At 39.0% G+C, this 20,637-nt stretch overlaps 1 protein-coding gene across 1 annotated transcript in view; it reads left to right on the plus strand.

Moving 5' to 3' along the window:
- The first annotated feature begins 590 nt into the window (after positions 1–590).
- The window catches only part of LOC131431446 (protein bowel), a 103,001-nt gene continuing 82,954 nt past the window's right edge, over positions 591–20,637 (plus strand). The window contains exon 1 of the mRNA XM_058597168.1: positions 591–1,686. The gene's annotated coding sequence lies outside the window, so the exon portion shown is untranslated. The remainder of the gene's footprint in view (positions 1,687–20,637) is intronic.

Consider the following 20,637-nt stretch of genomic DNA (forward strand, 5'->3'; position numbering starts at 1 on the left):
GTTCTCGGTTTGTACTGAATCTTTCTCTCTCTTCTATTCTCAATTTCGCGCTCCACGAATGTTAGCTTTTTACTCTATCATCAAACCGACTTCTTCCACGGCAGCTTTTTCATTGTTGATCATTTGGTCGATCTTATCTCGTTCGTCTTCCACATAGTTTCGTTTCCAATACAGAAATAAAACATTCGTTTCCTCTTCATATACTGGACATGTTTCATTCCAAGACTGGACGCTTGGGCACTTAGGCTCGTTTCACTACTGCGATAACCGGCTGTCTAATCGAATCCCAGCCAGAATCGCACACACGGCATACGACGGGGTGTGATCGGAGCTTTAAGTTACCTTTCCAAGTTTGTTTGGGGTCACGCAAAGTGTTGGCGCAACGTAACTCGATCTGTAGCATAGCTCAGAGCTTTCCCGATGTCCGTTATTGGCTGTAGTGGTGTAAGCAACACGACAGGATGATATGCCACCAATACGAACGGAGTGTGTCATAATGGGAGAAACAAGTGGTTTCTCTCTGAGCCTCTCCGAGTCGAGAAAGCCTGCTGGAAACAATCTGCTAGCTCGATGGACTTGTTGTGCAACGTAAAGCCCGTTCAGTCTGAGAGAGTTAATCGTACCCGAACGACGCACCTGTGTCCGTGTCTGAGGCAATAGCTTTGCGCAAGTCCGGGAGAGTATTTGAAAATCCTTGCAGAAGAGAAGCCCTGCTAGTAGTTTGTTGATCCCTGTGAAGTTCTACTAGGTGAAAGGATTCCTTCACACGCGGAAGTAGCGAAGCGGTGAAATGTTTCTAAAAAGTTGATAGTTGGAAAAGATCGTACCGAAAGTGTTGCTGAAGTTGGAAATTGACGCACCAGCAAAGGAGATGAAGCTAGTGGTTGTAAACCGATCCGTGATTGGTGGGTAAGCTAAAACGATGCCAAGATGGAGGCTGCCGCCACAGTTGCTGGTGCTGAAATTTTTATCAGAGATTAAGCTAAAGAGCTGTGGTGCGTATTGAGGTTAAGGAAGCTCTTGTTCAGCACCTTGATCGGTGAGCGATGCTGCGAAAACGGTGTGAAAAGGAATGTTTTCGAGTGCTGTTGTTGTGAATCGCGCAGTTGGGAAATATTTGTAGTAGGCCTAAACATGACCGAAACCAGTGCTCGACCGCACTAATTTTTTTTATCGAATTTTGTGGTCACCGATCGGACCAAACCAGTGAGGATTCGGGGTGGGTGTGAGTAGAGCGAGCGTAAGTCGAATTGAAAGAGATTAAAGGTGAAACAAATAACCGAAAAAAGTGGTGATTTTATGTACTCGTATGAAGATAGAACGTGGCGAAAAGGACGGCAGTGCAGTGTGATAAGCTGAAAACAAATAATCGTAAAACAGAAAACGGTGTGCCCGGGCAAATTCAAGGTGATATCCATAGCCGTAAAATAAAGGATCAGTTGGTTAAAATTGAAATTAAATCATCCTCAAGCTGGATTACAATCATTGGATTACGGTACCACCCGTAAATTGGGTTGTTTCGGAAACGGTGCAACTCGGCACTACACACTAGTATCGGTGCGGACCGAGACAGACAGCATGATAGTGCCTTTTAGGCTGTGAGGTGTGAGAAAAACTTTTTACCAGAATACACGGATCCTATTCAGATTTTTCGGCCAGGCAGGCCAGTGAAAGTAATTCAATCAGGTTGGTAACACTTTAATGATGATTTGATGATTTAAGTATTATGTCAAATTTACAGCGTTATTGTTTTTCGTCGAATCCAAGACCGGTTTCACTATTTTTTTTATTCAAGGGAAGAGAGGGTCAATGTCAGTGTTTAAGAAAATATCACCTTTTCAAAAATCTAAAAACTTTTCATTATACCACCAATTGAAATGGTCTTTTTTGCCTTTCTCATATAGAAAGGTTATGCAATCACTGCGAAAACCGACCTTTGAACCGAGGCCCGGAGGGAGCTGAGCAAATGTATGTGTGTATGTGTGTGTATGTATGCATGTAAGTGTGTATGTGACAAATAATGTCACTCGAGTTTATAAGAGATGGCAGAACCGATTTTCACAAACTCATATTCAAATGAAAGGTTTTACGGTTCCATAGATTGCCATTGAATGTTATCTCGATCCGACTTCCGGTTCCGGAGTTATAGGGTGATATGCACCAAAAAAAGGAAAAAATTGTCACTCACTTTTTTCCGAGATGGCGCGATCGATTTTCACCGATTTTAGATTCAAATGAAAAGCCGTATGGTCCCATAGATCGCTACTGAATTTTATCTTTATCCGACTTCCGGTTCCGGAATTACAAGGTAATACGTGCAAATCTATACGAAAATTCGCACTCAGTTTTCTCGGAATTTTCTTAAACGATTTTTACAAACTAAAATGCGAATAAAAGGTATTGGAGTTCTTTAAAAAGTCCTCGAGAAGTTGATCCGGATCCGACTTCCGGTTCCTGTATTACAGAGTGATTAGTGAGAATTTTTAATGTCATAAGTATTTTTCCACAAGCGATGGCGAAACGAGGTGCACATTTCTATAAAACTTACTGCTAAACTCATCCAGTTGGCAGATCTTACTAGTTAGTGAATATATAAAACTACTTTGTGACTACTAGTCCCAGCTTCCGAAAGCACTAAAAATGAAGAAAATCTCCAAAAAACGGAACTCAATTCGATTTCTCAGCAACGGTTAAGCCGATTTTCAGGAATCATGATTCAAATTAATGCTCTCATTGGCTTTAAATATACTGTGCAATTTCATCCTGATCTGACTTCTGGTTCCGAAATTATAGGGCGACGATTGTCAAAACATTCAAATCGTCATGACGTTGCATGACGTCAATGACGATGCAAAACTAGTTCGCGACGGTACGTGCGGCTTTGCTCCGTTCGCAGCGTGCTTTGTTCAATTTCGTATAGCGCGTAGGGTTGCCACATTAAAATTTATATTTATCAGGAGAAAAAAATGTAAATTTTCTAATTCTTTCATTCAATTTATACCTACTTGTTAGTGTTATAACGATGCTTTTCTATAAATGTACACTTATTGCCTTTCTCATAAAGAGAGTTTACAGGGTCCGGCACTCGAAGTGTAACCAACTTCAGACCGCTCGCGCAGCTGACGCACGGGCATCAGCTCTCTAGAAATTTGCTAAATGACAGTTCGGAGTTGTATTGTTTACAAGCGCAAGAAAGCATTTTGCCAAAAGTGAACGCGAAAAAAAATCTTGACTTGAGAGAGCGAAGGAGTTGCTTCGTTTGGCCGAAAGCGGTCAATTTCCGTACATTGTATTTTCTGACGAGAAAATTTTTCCAATTGAGCAATTCGTAAACTCTCAAAACGATAGGGTTTACTTGACCGACCGTTCATACGAGAATTTGAGTCATCGATTGGCCACCAGGAGGCAGCACCCGCAACAGATAATGGTTTGGGTCGCTGTAACCGCAGATGGGCGCTCTCCAATCGTTTTCATCGAGCCTGATGTCAAGGTAAATGCGACATATTATCGGGAAAGTATTCTGGAGGTTGCTTTGAAGCCGTGGGCAGACAAACATTTCGGTGGCAGACCATGGACGTTTCAGCAGGACTCGGCACCGTCTCACAAAGCTCGAGTGAACCAAGAATGGCTGAAAAACAACGTTCCGAACTTCATCACGTCCACACAATGGCTCTCGAATTCACCAGATGCGGTTCCAATGGATTATTCTCTTTGGGCCATTTTGGAGAGCAAAGTCCGAACTAAAAGATTATTGTCTGAAAAAAAGTTATTGTCCGCGAGTGGGCCTAAATACCTGCAAGTAACATTCGGCAACTTGCAATTCGTTTTTTGACCGTCTCAAGGCCATAGTCAAGGCAAAAGGTGGTCATATCGAGCAAAAGTGAATTGATTCTGAATTTTGTATTATTTTTACACATTTTGTACTTTGAATTGAGTAAAAGTAATTTCCAAACTGAATTTATGGCCTTTTTAATTGGTTACAGTTCGAGTGCCGGACCCTGTATGCAATCAGCTGAGCTGAGCTGAAGTAGATCACCGACCAAATGAGTGGAAACGTACAATGAAAGAAAAAAATGAAACAAATCATTTTCACTGTACATACCCATTCACTCCTAACTTTTTATTAAATGATCAATAACGACGCTGGCTACGACCAAAGGCTGTGCTACTAAGGGAAAGAAAGGAATGTTAGTCCGATACTCGTTGTTTCTAAAGGCCGCGAGTACCACTGTATCTCCACGAGCATCACGGGATAGGAGATTTGTTAGTAGGAAGCGAAAGAGATCCGGATATGTTTTGGTAAACAAAATGATCTCAACAAAACCTGATTTTCGATACTCATGAGAAATATAAGTAAGAAAAATATAAAATATCTCCGAGGAACGATCTCACCAGTATCCCTTTTCTCCTGCTCACTCTGCTGTCAGCAACGCGAGATAAAACACGACCACTGAAAAAATAAAATAAAAACACTCGCGAATGGGTCCGCCGCAGACCAACCCTAGACCTTCAGTCTGAATGACACGATCGACTTGTTATCCCTCACACATTCCATAGAAATCCGACAACACCGACAATGACATGCAGACGGCGCTTCGATCGGTTAACAGGTTAACATCGTTGAGTTTTCGGGCGGTAAACTCTCAGTTTCCGCCGCTTGAGCATCTTTAGTTTCGCGGATCAATATTATTCAATAAATAACGCTCTCACTACTAAACACACACTTGCTACACCTGCACTAATACTCAAAATAACTATTTCAACCTAATTTTTAACTATACGTATCAAACAACACATTGAAATTATACTTTTTTGAGAGCAGCACCAGGACACCGCATCGCACTCGCAGTGATGCCAACTCTCCTCACATAGAGAGTTTATGCAATCACTTGAAAAACTGACTAGTGAGAATTGGCCCAGAGGGCTAATATCATTCGACAAAGTTCATTAAGTTGAGCAATGTATGTGTCTATGCGTGTCAAATAATATCACTCATAAAATCTCATAGTCCCAAAGGTATTGAATTTCATCATGTTTGCGTATATTAAAGTGTATTTAAAATTGGCTTAAAACTGATTTTGTAGGCTATATTATTTAGGGGTTAGCCAAACTTTGTGCTAGGGCACATAACCGTTTTTATTATTTTTACGTTTCCTCTTTGACTCATCAGTGCAGAGCAGTTCAAATTGAACTGCTTAGTGCTAAACTCGGCAGTTCAATCTGAACCGCTAAGCAGACGTAATGTTTCTGTAAGTAGCAGAAACTTTACGTCTACTTAGCGGTTCAAATTGAACTGCCGAGTTTAGCACTAAGCAGTTCAATTTGAACTGCTCTGCACTGATGAATCAAAGACGGAACGTAAAAATTATAAAAAAGGCTGTATTAGTTACTTACTGAACGAACCGACTTCGGCTATACTGGTTCCAAGTACAAGGTGAGATGAAAAAACTGCAACAAAGTAAAACGCCATAATTTTTTCATTTTTTTTTTAAATTTTATTGAATGAAAGCAAAAAATGTCGGAAATAACATCAAATTTGAGAATCGGTTTAGATTTGTTCGAATTGGCCACCTTTGGCACGAACTATGGCCTTCAAACGGCCAATGAAACCATCACACGCTGCCCGAAAGTGGCTCTGCGGTATTTTGTCCCATTCTCGGCGAAGCGCTTGCTTGAGATGATCGACACTTTGGTATTTTTTAGTGCCAACCTTGCTTTCCAAAATACCCCAGGCACAATAGTCCAACGGATTGGCATCCGGAGATTTTGGTGGCCATTGTGCGGTGGAAATGAAGCGAGGAACCTCATTTCTTAACCATTCTTGGGTGGCGCGTGCTGAGTGCGATGGTGCTGAGTCCTGTTGGAATGTCCAAGGTCTGCGGCCGAAATGTTTGCGTGCCCAGGGCTTCAGAACTCCCTCCAAAATATTTTCGCGATAGATTTGCGCATTTATTTTGACCCCACGGTCGATGAATACGAGCGGCGAGCGACCATCGGCTGTTATGGCGGCCCACACCATCACCATGGCCGGCTTTTGAGTTCTGGTGGCCAACCGAAGTTGCAAATTTTCAGCTGACCTCTCTGGCAAGTAAACACGATCATTTTGTTTGTTTACAAACTGCTGGATAACGAATGGTTTCTCATCGGAGAAAACCAAATTCGGCAGTTCACCACTTTCGGCCAAGCGAAGCAACTCTTTAGCTTTTTCGAGTCTAACTTTTTTTTGCGCATCAGTAAGATCTTGCACTTTTTGGAACTTCAATGGCTTTAGTCCAAGCTCATTTTTCAATATTTGCCGAATGGCATATTGCGATATGTTCAGCTCACGAGCCATTTTTCGGCCACTGCGACGCGGATTTCGTTCAATTCGCTTCTTCACTTTTCGAACCATTTCTGCCGATGTTGCTGTTTTTTTTCGTCCACTTCCTTGACGTCGGGCTACGCTACCAGTATCACGGTAACGAGCGATGGTACGAGACACAAAAGATTTATTCACTTTTAAATGCTGGAGGGCTCTAACGATAGCCACTTGTGGTTTTCCAGCCAAATGCAAAGCAATCACACTATCACACTTGAATTCCATCACAAATAACTTTTTTTCTGAAAAATTCCCACCAAAATGCTTTTGTGCGCTTGTAAATAATATAATGAGCTGTCACTAGAATAAATCTGACAGCTGTGGGACGAGCGGTTTAGAAATGACAGCAGTCTGAAGTTGGTTGCAGTTTTTTCATCTCACCTTGTAATGGATATAGTGGTCAAAAACTCTAGAAATAGATTTACTCAATTTTCTCAGAGATGATTTGATCGATTCCCACAAACTTAGGCTCAAGTAAAAGTTCCAATAGTCTCATAGGTTGCTGTTTATATTCATCCGGGTCCGATTTCCGGTTCTAGATCTATACAGCGAAGTGTATTCAATCATTTATTGCGACGATGCAAAATAAAATAAAATTCTTCTTAATTTGACATAACTGTTTACAAATTGAAAAGGTTATGTCAGTTTATACCAAAAGAAAGTTTCTTATTTTATTCAAGATAGAAAAAAAATTCTTGACAGATTCTTTCAGTGAAATTTTTGGAAATATAAGTAATATGAGAAAGGCATCGTTACACCACTAGGTGGATTAAGACAGGTTTTTTATATATATAAAAAAATATTAAAATGTGACTAACTCAAACTGTAGACGGGAATCAACACCGCAACTTTCTACCATTCGTGGAAATTACTTTATCAATTGTATCGCTCTGAATGTAACGAAATGATGAATTCAGAAAGCATACCAATTTTTCAGAATTCCATACATGCTCAGACTTTGCACGGCTGATGCGTGGCTCAATTTTAAGTACCTTTCCATGGTCATCATTTCATTTTTTAGAGACCAGTGTCATTGAGATTTGTTTAGTTTTAATTTTGTATACGATGTACAGTTACTGAAACTGGAACTAAGAGATTGTCATTGGGACTCTGGAATTGTGAGATTAACAGTGGGAGACTTTTATAGAGATACTCTGGGAAATTGAGAAATTATAACTGGGAGATTGAAACTTAAAGACGGATATTGGAAGAATGGTACTATGAGTCTGAACTGTGAAGCTAAAAGTGGTAGACCGGAATTGGGAGATTGCCATTGGGAGACCGAAACTAGGATACTGAAAGTGCATGACTGACAAGGACTGGAAGGAAGAGACGAGAACTGGAAGAACAGAGAGACTAAAACAGAGCATCTTAAACTGGTAGATTGAGGATCATGAGTAAACCATGTTAATTTGTGTTGGTAATATGTGTATTACGTACATTTTATTTGGTACGTATGTCATAGATCTATGTATTCATATATGCAGTGCAACCAGTTTATCAAAGTGGCTTGCACGATTGAGTTTCAAACAATCTTTTTTAACAATAATTTATTCTAAAGCCTGCCTTTTGGATGAAATATGAGTTTTGATCAATTTTTCACCAACGTTTGATGGAAAATTGGATACATTTTATGAATGTAGATTTTAATTCCCTAATAAAAAAGTAAGCAACACTGCTTCTATACATTTGTATTAAATTGTGCTGAACAAAATAAACAAAACTTAATATTTTCTGTTGCAAAAGGAGTTTTCTGGAAAAATAAATAGTTTCACGACAAAACTTTATATCCAACGCCGTTCGCGTATTAAATTAAAGATTCTTATTTTGCGGGATTACTAATAGAAGGTACGTAAATCTTCATTTCGCAAAAATGTCTGCAAGAGAAAATCCATATAGGAATGTGTTTGTTGCAAATCAAATGTGTTAGTGGGAGTAAGCTGAAACTAAAATATTTTTTGTCGAGCAGTTTTAAGGAAAACGGAAGAATTTCGAACTAAGACTTTCGCTTTTCTTGAATTTCCATTTTAAGCAGAATGAACTGATGGATTTATTTTTCAACCATATGGAAGATTTATTGATTAAAATCATTGTTGACATTACTCATACGCTTGCAAAGAGTCATGCTTCTTAGTACTGTAGGGAAGAAAGTATAATACTGAAACTTGGAATTGTTAATAGAGGCACTGAAACTGAGAGACTGAAGCTGAAAAATTGCAACTGGAAGGCTATACAGGGAGGACAGGAAGCGATACAGAGAGACAGGAGCTGAAAGACTGAAACAGGGAGATTTGATTGTGACAATGATACTGGATGACGTGTAATCAGAGATGATCTGATCTCCTCTATGTGACGAAGAGCAAGCAAAATTTCTCCCCTCGCACTGACAACTTCAACGAGAGCTCTTCTCTTTCACATATATGCACCACTGTTGTATAAAGTGTGCACGCATCATGAGTGCGTTTGTTTATTTCCTTTTACCTCCTCCACTGAATCGCACCAAAGTGCTAGAGCATTAGCTAATAGATTCTCTGAGGTGGATGCAGATACTTTCACAGAGGTGTACACGCCGGTGAGCACTCTGGTGTATGGTTTGCGTAGAAGAAGCGTGGGGCACGCAAAATCAGCAAAATAAAACAATTTATCGTTGAATTTTAAGTTTTCATTCCAAATTTTTCATAGCAAGGCCAGATCTACTCTCTATTAACTGAAGTTTACAGAAGTGTTCGTTCAACATCACGCGCCAGTGATCACTTGGGTGTATTTAGGCGAGAGCACGTGAGAGTGATTCGTGCGAAGAGAATGTTATTCTCTCGCACCAGCTTCTTTCAACACAAGAACGCACTCAAAGTCTGTCTGTCTGGACACTGAGAAGAAGTGCGCTTTCCTCTTTGTGTAGAGCGGAGCAAATGTATCCGCAGTGTATCACTCTAGTGAAATTATTTTACCTTTCTAGTTCCGGTTATTTTTTTTTAGGCAAACCATAACATTTTAGCTCAAACGAAAGTTGAAAGTTGTGTACGTCGATGTTAGTCATTTTGAAGTTACATTTGTCTTTCGTAATAAAAATAAATACATTACGCTATAGGTTCTGTTCAATTTGAAAACATGTTCCATAAAACAATAAGGCGATATTTTAATTGAAAGTGGTAGATTTCAGTTCATTTCCTAGATTGAAACTTTGAATGGTTAATAGACATCAACTGACATACAACCATTTGATTCTCGTATGCCACCATGGTCTTTTGCCGGTGTGGTCCATCTGATTGCAGCAACTATTTCAAAACACGCGACAGCAGCTGATATTTCAATCTTCTGGAATAAATATTTGCACATGGTGACCTGCTTTAATTTAGATTTAGTCGTTCGCAGAATTTGAAAAGAATTTTTTTAATGGGAAATTCATACTGTGAATCAAACAAGGAATCTAGATGAAACTTTGAACTTTCCGAGAATCAAAAATACGCTCAGTTAAACTTGTCAAGTACACTTTAAAATCCCGAACCGAAAATCTGATGGTCCATACTTATATTGCCCTAGAAATGGATAGATCAATTTTCTTTCTCCAATACAATACAAGCCGCCCCAACGGATATCAGAACAAATTGGCTCAAATGGCACGTCAAAATCCCAAATTTATTACTCCGGAGCGACCTGCAAACGCGCTCTACAATATCCATTCATTGTCGTCTTGTTAACGAATTTTAAATGAGCTTACAACGATTCGCACAACGCAGAAACAGTTTAAAAGCCACATTACTTGGGATTGGTCCGTGTTTGGATAACGCTCGAGGTGTTCGAAAATAGCTCCGTAAGTGCAATTCTCCCATTAGTACCATTAGTGGGTGGTGGGTGAAATGAATTTTCAGCTCCTAGCTGGAACCAGACGAAAGTGCAAACATTTGCACAGTGAATTGAAAAAGGATACTGTCGTTTGAACACGGCTATAATCTGTAACCCAGTTATTGATTACCACGTGGCACTTGATTGGTTTCGAATAGGCAGGGGGTAGCGGTACTGTAATCATAGCATACTATGATCGAGAGGAAAATCAGTTATGACGGTAACATGACATATGCTCCCAGTATCATCCATTTTCACGTTCAGAGTAGTTTTGATCCACACAACCAGCAGCTGAAACGCTACCTGAAATATGAGCTACCGAAAACATCGTTACTTCTTGATTTGTTCACACTTGTTAATGAGTGGTAACGACGCAAAAGTTTGCCATCAAAACCACCTGAAAGGAGAAACAAAAACACAGCAACATCAACCTACCTGATTACCCAGCTAGTGGATAAAATCATGATTTGGTCAGCTAATTTATCATATCAAACTAGGAAAATTAACTTCTTCCGCTAATTACAACGACCATTCATCGGCGGGTCCCCCGTCTGTACGCGCCTTGCTTCGTAAATCAGCGATGACGGGCTGGCATGAATTAAACATGCACTACCGACTTCAACTCCCTGGCTTTTCGCGAGCTGGCACCCTCAGCGTAGGACGACGACGACGACGACGATGACGACTACGCTGCGGACTCAACCGACCGTGGGCCTATTGTAACGATACACTGTTCGGTTCTGTTCGGTGTGTTTCGCTTACTTTTCTCTTTTGTTTTTACACTGCCTGTCTGTCTGCAGTCATAAATTGCGCCCAAGACACGGTTCTGCCCCTCAGTATGTTTTTTTTTTTCACCTCCCCGGAACCGGCCGAAAGACAAAAAGTCAATCTCGAAATCGTACATCATTGAAGTGAGAGGCACTTCACGGGAAGACAAAACCAGGCAAACTTTTGCCGTGTCGTGAGATGGACAACGCTGAAGAGCCTCAGAAGCAGTTCCGTTCCGGCCGAGTGACTGCCTCCGAGACCACACCGTACACTACCAGTCACTAGCCAGGAATATATTTCGAATCAAATTCAATTCGTATAATTTTATGGTAAATTTTATTGCTCTATTAAATAAATTGTTATTTTTGGAATTTTCGCTTTTTAAGGTTGTTTTCTTGGCAGTTTTGCGGGCCGAGAGGCGGCACCCTTGAGGTCATAAAATTTACAGCTTATTAGCGACCTGAGGTGAAATTCGAAACAGCGGTGTGAAATGGGGCCGAAAGTCTAATACAGTTTGAGCTGGTGTGCACTTTAGTTTCCCTTTGGAAGGGATATTGAGTTGGCTGTTATTTTGCGATTCAAAGTCACAAACACATACATCCATCACAAGGGAGATTTGTTCGTTTTTTGCTGTTGTTGTTTCACTTTATTACATCCCCCGGAGACCCCGTATCGGTATTGCGGTTTTACTACCCTGAAATACCCAAGCTACACTAGGTTAAAGGCCCGCATGAAGAGTTCTTTTGATTCGGTTTTAGTAAAATGACGTCCAACATGAACGTCAACAAAAACATTGCTTTGAATATGTTTATGTACGGAAAGGAAGTTTTATGTGCGGTTCGTTAAAAATTATGTTTTCCTGTAGTATGAGTTTTAAATGGAAGGCTTCAACTGCAAAAAAAACCTGTTGTCGAGTCATACGGTCAAACTGATTCTGCTTCATAGTTTTTGCAGTCGTAATAGCGACTCAATTGAAAATGAAAATATGTAATTCACTGATTTCGTAGAGCCTGTGAATGACGTCAGATAGCGTCAATCCGACAAATGTCATGTGTGTGTGTGTAATAGCAGCACGTTCTGTTTGTGCCGAATTGCGAAGCAAACAGTCACTTGTGCTTTTTGCTGCGTTCTAAACAACTTTTAATTACGTGAATATCGGATTGAATATTTAGACCGGATTGAATATTTAGACCGGTATCTACCGGATGCTATCGAAATTTTCGCAACCAAAGAATTTTTTTTGTCATTTTCATCATGTCTACCAATTTCGGTTACCGCCACCCCATTTTTTTCGACAAGTCGTGAAAAAATGTCGTTAAAGACCGGCCAAATTAATACCAAAGGCGCCACCATCCAAATATTCGACCAAGAGAGTCAAGGCGAAGTCACAATCAGACAATGAAGACTTTTGTCAAACATGCTCCCAAAAAAAATAAATTCTGTTTTTTCTTTGAATAGCTGCAGCCTTTACTTATATTTTTCCATTTTTAGCGAAATTTCTTGGGGTGTCGGTAACCGAAAAACCTTTTTTAAAATGGCCAAAATTTATCGTTTTACTAAATTGATAACAATTTTTTTTAATCAAATGAATCAACTTAGTTTCTTAATCAGCTGTTAGCCAGGGACTTTAGCTTTCCATTGCTGTATAGATGTCCGCATAATGTGCACTAAGTTAGATGTTATGAGCTAGAAAGGAAAGGGTGCCGGTAACCGTACACTCTCCCTTATGTATGAGTTTATGAAAATCGATTTGAACTTGAAGAAAAGTAAGGTAGATCCTTTTTTGCAGTGTTTAATCACTATTTCCAATACTTCCGAAATCTAATTCCGAGGACCGGAATAGCCGACCTTCTACTTAAATCTAAGTTTACATAAAAATCGGCATAACCATCTCTGAGTAAAAAGTCTGATTTTTTTTTGTTGTATTAAAACTTCAGGGACCAGGATAACCGAAATTTGTTCAATAGGCCATTTACTAACAATGACTAATGGTTGGAATATAATTTTTTCACGTTTTTAAGTGGCGCTATACAATTTTAAACACTCTTCACTCTGTAATTCCGAAAACGAAGTTTTATTTGGATGAAATTCTCAAGCTTTATATTTGATCATGAAACCTTTAATTTGTGAAAATCGGTCACGCTTTATCTGAGGAAAGTGAGTGAGTAATCTGCTTAGGTGTTGGATTTCGTTTACTTTTTAGTGTGTACGAAATTGAATAGAGTCCGCTGTGTGCATTGTTTCAAGAGGCGAGCTGTGTTTTCTTCTTCCGTGCCAGCTCGTACCGGTATGTACTGGTTTTGTATCGTCGTTTTTCTATGGCGGATTGAAAGCTTTGACACTCATCGCCCTGTAATTGCAGAACCGAAAGTCAAAACCGGATGACATTTCACAGTTGCTTTTGAGACAATATGAGCTTCAATTTAAATCAAGATTTGTGAAAATCGGTTTAAGCATCGCTGAGAAATCGAAGTGAGTTCCAAACTCCAAAACTTCTGGGGGACTAATACTGCCGAATTGAGTTTATTTGCTCACAAACTAATAAGTTCTTCAAACTAGCATAATGTATCGGCCAGTTGTATAGGATTTATACCAGTTTTTGCCGTCGTTTGTGAAAAATACTATCATTAAATTGAAGATTTTCCACTTATCGCGCTCTAGCTCCGAAACCAGAAATTGGATCCAGATAGAATGTTCCAGAAGTTCTTCAATAACTTCCAATAAATCCTACTTACCTTTCGTTTGAGTCTTAGTTTGGGAAATTTGGTAAATCCATTTCCGAAAAAAATGAGTGCGCATTTTTTCCTTAATTTTTACATATTACCCTATAATACCGAAATCGGAAGTAGGACCCTAATAAATTTCAATAGCAGTCTGCTATTGGGACCATAAAACCTATCATTTGAATCAATTTTTGTAAAAATCGATTCAGCCATCTCCGAGAAAAATGAGTGCATATTTTTGTTACATACATACACACATACACACACAAAAAGATAGAAACACACAGACATTTGCTCAGTTCGTCGAACTGAATCGAATGGCATATGGCATTTGACACAAAGTCGGTTGTCACAGTGATTGCATAGCCTTTCTATGTGAGAAAGGTAAAAATGAAAATTTTCGAGAAAATGGGGCTCGAACCTGCCACACTTTGAATCCGGAGAAGTGGCATGAAGCACTTCCTCATATTCTATTACGGTTAAAACCGAGGTTAAATGATAATGACAATTATAATATTTTGGTTTGCATATTTGAGTAAATTGTAACACTCCTTTCATGTGCATCTATCGAGACGCAAATTTACATGTATTTTTTTCATACTGTGTATTCAATCGTTTCTGCATTATTATACTGTATGCTGATAATATTCTTCAGAGAAACTTACTCAGGAATAGAATATTTCTGTTGGCTTAGTTTTCCAACATAACTAATTTTAAAAAGTCATCGAAGCAACTTCGTTTTGTTTAAAATTACGTGAAAATTTTGTCTTGGCTACATTTAAAATCGTTCGCTTTCGAATCATGTTCAATACAGTCAAAATTCACTCACGGTTTGAACGACTGAAACAAATAGGCAATATAAGACGATATCGGAATAAGGTAATCTAGAAATAAGAGACAAAATAGTTGGAGCCTGTTTTAAAGAAAAGACTGGACCACGTTTGGGAATTTGAATTTAAATTAAATTTTCAAAGACCCTCTCGCATCAAATGAATTCCAGTCTTCTTTCTGATCATGGTAATATTAATAGCATAGTCTAGCTTCTAAGTCTATAACTGACTCGATCTGAAATACCTTTCCATCTATAAATTTTGTATTGTTCGCTTATCTTAGTCAATATTTGCTAAAATTAACCAATTTACCAAATGTAGTAGAAAATAGGTGGCAAATAAAACTGCCAAAGACTATTCTGTCGAAAGTGCGGAATGCCCGAGTCATATATTAATTTTAGTAATTGTTTCGGTGTGTCAAAAGGGGTATGGTCCACTGGTTTGAAATGAACTAAGCCATGAAATCTTGCTTTGGATAAACCGCACGGAACGAGTGAATGTAGACAAAAGTCATTTCAGCTGAAGGTTGTCCCTACACAAAGTCGGGTACTGCGGACTAGTGATGGGTAAAACCGATCATTTTGAAAGAACCGTTCAGAGCTAGAAAGTTCAATCAGAAGAACTAATTCTTTCGTATGTTTCTGCAAAGACTACATGAAAGCTTAGGTTTAGTGAGCAAAAAAACAAAAAAAAGATCACTCGAATGAGGTTTCGTGATGTCACACATTTATTACTAAAATACCGTTCTTCAACAAAGAACTATTGATCACTCATTTTATCCAAGAACGGATTGCCCATTTCTAGTGTGGACGCAAAATTTTACCCTTTAAGCCATATTATGACAGAGGAATAGTTTTCCTTGTTAAGTAGCACAACAAATTTAAAAAAAAAACGGTTTTCGATGAATAAACCCTTTCGATGAAAAGATTTTCGACCGAATGGGTTTCGGAATTACATTCATTGAAATGATCCATTGGCTGATAGACAAGCAATATTACTAGCATAGATTATGGATCAGCATAAAAAAGAGTGTCGTCGTTCATAGAAAATGATATTGTAATCGAGCAAAGCACGAAAAATAAAACAACAAAATAATAAATATTTTAAATCTAACTGAAAACCAAGAAAGTCAAAACACAAAATACATGAAACCGGCTGACTGGATAGTAAAAGTGAGCGAATTGGCACTCACGTAATATTTTGGGTGCAATTCCACATATGATAGCATCAAAAACACGAACGCCAGTGCACTTTGGAAGCGTGTTTGGCCATACCGATGAGGTATCGAATGAAATTTTGGCATCTATTGGTAACTTCTAATTAAACCGGGATCTATTATACGCCAAATGAGAGTCCGGCAATGTGCTGAAGCCGCAAGGGATGAAAGAGTCATTTTTTGATGCCGTTTTTGCTTAAGAAAACTGAAACTGACTCAGAGTAGTTTCATAAAAAAACACTTTTTACGAAACTGTCTTGATTTCGCACTTAGCAACGGGGTTTGAGCAAACCTGATATAAAAACCAGGTTCGAAACTGACTCGATTTTCAGTTCAACAACGTTGAAACTAGGTTCGAAACTGGCTTCAGCAGAAGGTTTGACAGCAGTTAGAATGAAAACTGGGTTAGGTTTAGCATCAAGCGAAATGACATGAGATTGGCATGGTGTGATCACATACGAAACAAATGAACAGAGATGAAACATTTTCGGCTTCAAAACAACGGGTATCAATGCGAAAATCATTCGTTTTACTACGACAAGACGAAGTAGGAAACTGTAAGAAAGTTTCTTCGAATTTCGATTTTCATTCTTTGTTTTCTATAATGATCTGTCAAACCGCTGTAGATCTGGTCTGGAAGCATATTAGAACGAAAACAAGTAAAAATCATTATGAACAAATTTTCCTCATTATCGATTATCGAAGGTAGAGTTGAATATAAATACTGCACAATATATGTTCTTCGCTCAAAGTCGAAAAGAAATGAACGGCAAAACAAAAAAAAAAGAACACGATTTTCAGTTACTGTTTTGCTTATCTTTTTGATTGAACTCATTGTCTCAGAGATGACTGAATCCACCCGCTCAAATTCAAACTTAAAATAAAGAACTCTCCGATCATCAAAGCATATCTAAATTTGTTATAAATCAATTATTTCAACTTCTAACCATGCCCGAATTATATCAGCATTTGCAACGAAAAATTTTCCAGTAATGTATTTGGTATTGCTTGCAAATCAGCGTTCAGTAATATAGTAGCGTACAAAATGCGTTTTCTACAGACGCAATTGGTGATAATCAACAAGAGCTAGATCTGGTGAGTAAACCGAATGCGACAATACATCCCATCCGAAGTTATTTATCTGCTTCTGAACCGGTTTCGAAGCGTGAGACAGAGCGTTGTCTTGAAGAAGCATCACTTTATTCTGTCTGGTGTTCCGAAATATGGGCTATACTGTCTTTTATTCGTATCATTCTGGGTTTGCTGCCGATGGTGCCTCTCCTTGACCAACCCGTGATGTTCAATGCTAAGGGTTTTCAAAATAGATCCAGTCACAATTCGGTGGTAAAACGACTTCCTTTCGTATCTTTTCAGATGAATTTCTCAAATGGTTTGACACTTTTCTCGTTATCTTTCGTTCAATTCATGTGGTATCCATTTTCACATCTCATCATTTTTCCCTTGTCTTTCAAGCGGTCCCAAATTGCAATTTCTACAGCGTGACGTGAACATATTGGTTGTGTGAAGCAATTAGATGACGTTATTCCAGATAGTACCGCTTTGCCTTATCATTTGATATCAGTATTTAAATAACCAATACAATTGTAATTATTTAAAAAAGAGTGATTCCAGCAACAACACAATTTTGTTGGTTATACAGCCAACAAACAACGGATCAGCATGCTAAGAAGCAATATCAATGCAAAATTAGTGGGGTAAATTTTCATTACTTCTGCTACATACAGTGAATACATTAGTTTTCATCTTATCTGTTGCGCGAATTCATTAAACACAAATAGTAAATCTCACTCTAACTAATGGTTTTGATGCGCAAGAGATGAATGATTAAGCCGGGAAGATTAAGAACGCGATTGCCCTTCCTGATTTTAAATAATTAACTCAGTTAGTTGTAAATGAGTTGTTTAAATTAATCTCACATCTTAGATAAATAAAACACAAAGAGCGTCTAATTTGATAAACAAACATAAGTTTTAGTTATTTTTGTGTCAAATCAAAATTTCAGTAATTTATCACATTGTTTACAAAAAAAAGCAAATTTAGCCGAACAAAATCGAACTGGTTGTTTGTCGCTCCGGGTTCGAGTAAGAAATCATGGGTGAAAACGGTCGACAATCAACTTGATTGTGTGGACAGTTTGGTGTATCCAATCTGGGCCTTTTAGCCAACTTCTATCCAAGTGTGAAAATCGCACCGAATGTTGCGAACCCTGGTAGCCTTAAACGCACCCGAAATCAGCCGGTCTGAGCACCATCATCTAGAAGCCAGAAACAAACGGACGCTAAATGAGTGGCACCTGGTAAGCAAATTATGATGTCATTCAGCCAGAAAAACGTTTCGCGTGCGCGAGGTTTGCTCATCCGAGCAACAACAAAAATCAAACAGCAATTCCACGCGCACACACGGATTCGATTAGGTGCTCTCAACAAGCGCAGTGATTGTTCGTCACTCTGCCTCCAGTCAGACGGACAGTCACTTCGAATAATTCACAAGAGGAGTTTCAGTCTTCGAAAAGGGGCCTCTGTGCACACCGCTTCAATAGGTGGCACTCGGCCTCAGTAGACGGCAAGTGAATGTGCAATAACCGACGCACATATCGGGCGACAATTGTGCAATACCTAGAGCAGGACCAGTCTTAGATACTCACCGACGACGGCGACGGCCGATGGCCATAGTTGTTTGCCACAAGAGTCTTCTGCTTGGCGGCGTTCTTTTATCTTTCATCGCGACGCTGGAGAACCATTATCGATCGACATTCTATAGAAACAAGCTGCGCATTTGGTTGCAGTTTGAAGTTTTGTTTCCCCCGAAGTGAATTGTTCCGAGCATCGCAATCGTGTTGTTTGGGGGGCCGGTGGCTTGCCCACCACCTTCCCACAACTTATCAAAGCCACACTTCCAAGCCAATGCTGACGTCGTGACCTAAAACGCCCCTCACCCCGCGTGACACGTAGCTCCTGGCCGGCGTTCCAAGACCGAAGGCGAGACGCTGAAAATTCCGCATATCTCACGATTCAGCAGACGGATACTGTTTTCAACCGCCGTGCATTAGCCCAAAGACAGTCAACTCACAAGGCTTGACCTCGGTTCACCTCTCACTCGAGTCGAGCCAAGTCGAGTCGAGTCGAAGCTGCGTATCTCACACAGAGGGAATGAGTTTTGTGGAATGTGTAGAAACCAGCGAGCCAGAGGAAAAATTTGTGAATGAAATGTTTGCCTGGGTGTAACCTGAGGGTCCACGACAGGCCATTCGACACCTAAAACGATGTTTTAGAGGCCTGGGAAGCCTTGAATCGGTCGGATATTATGTTACGATAGTCGAATTAGTCGTAATTTGTGTGTCGCTAGGAGATTTGGTGGCACGCTGCTGCCGTTCAGCACATGCAAATTCTCCGTACGGCGGCTTGGCGACTGTGAAAAGTGAAGGAGGCGTAGGTCGTCTCGCTGGGAGAATGGTTGAAATTGTCTCTAATCGGTGTCACGTTGACTTGGTTTCGTTTTACTTTTTAGGGTTCCGTGAATCTGAACTGCTATACAGTGTTTTTGCTTATTGTATTTTTTGTTGCGATTAAAGAAACCTTAGATATTTTATGTCCGGAACATGAACTGCATAATTTTGTAACATTTCCGCTGTCGGATTTGTAATATTTTATTTTTGTTTTAAAACATTCAGTCCAAATGTTTTGTCTCAACGGGGTTTCGCTCACTGAAAAAAAATCACTGGAAAATCAGTGAATGTCAATTTTTCAAACTTGAAAACTTGTAGTTTTCGATTCGATCTTTCCAGATATCGTTGTGAAAATTGATTTAAAGAATATTTATTTACTAATTCATTTGTTTGAAGCAGATAAAGACCTTCTGGAGCTGATTTCATAATATGTTTTTTTCCGAAAGGCATAAAACCTCCTCTTTTTTTGTACCAACAGAAGCCATATCCAAATTCCCAAAATTTGTAACATAATCACAAACTCAATATGCATAATTCCTGTATCTTTTTAATAAGATTATTTCAATAACTATCGCAGCGTTTTAGCGCATTTTGAGAGTGATGATAATCCAGGACCTGGTTGCAGTAGTTAAGTAAACGACACATACTTGTTAAAAGTACGTTGTGTCCATAGTTGTTTTTTTCAATGAAATTTCATTAAAAATGAATCAGAACGAAGATTGTGATGATAGATATCAACCGTAAGTGATAACAATCAATACGTCTATACTCTACGTTTCGTCTGCTATGTAAACTAGCAGTTAAACGTAACTGAATGACCAATCAATATGTGAATGTAAAGAATTTGAAATGAAAACAGCCTTTCAATCGTTTCTTCGAACAAACAGCGGTTCCAAGCCAGCGTTAAAATTTGGAAGATTGAATGATAGATTGTGAGATGTAAATCTAATTACTGTGCGTTGGACAGCTTCAACGCGATCGATTTGATAACGAACTGACCGAACGATAACTTCGTATTCCAACATGAATCGGACTATTGCACTTCAAACAGTTTTCACGCAGAATGTTATCGAAATTTTTAGTGATCCAAAATATGAAAAGTTTGAAAACCTTCAAAATAACGTGACGTGATTCTTAAAATCAAGTTTATGATCAAGAATAAATCCTAAGTCTTTCACGGAGAAAAAAGATTATAGTCATATCTGACTTCTTAGTGTTTGAAGAAAAGGTATACAACAGAACATTCAGAGATGTTTAGTGACATCCTGTCGATGTGACACTATTTAGATCACTAAAATTACAAGAAACATGCATCCTCTTGTTCATTTATCAGATGAAATACTTCGAATTTCACTGAGAAGTTGAAATCATTAGGTAGAGTAAAAATATAAACGGCTCTAGATGCTTCCCTTGTGATAATCCAGAGCTAACAG

The sequence above is a fragment of the Malaya genurostris genome, chromosome 2 (assembly GCF_030247185.1).
Source record: "Malaya genurostris strain Urasoe2022 chromosome 2, Malgen_1.1, whole genome shotgun sequence".
Classification (NCBI taxonomy): domain Eukaryota; kingdom Metazoa; phylum Arthropoda; class Insecta; order Diptera; family Culicidae; genus Malaya; species Malaya genurostris.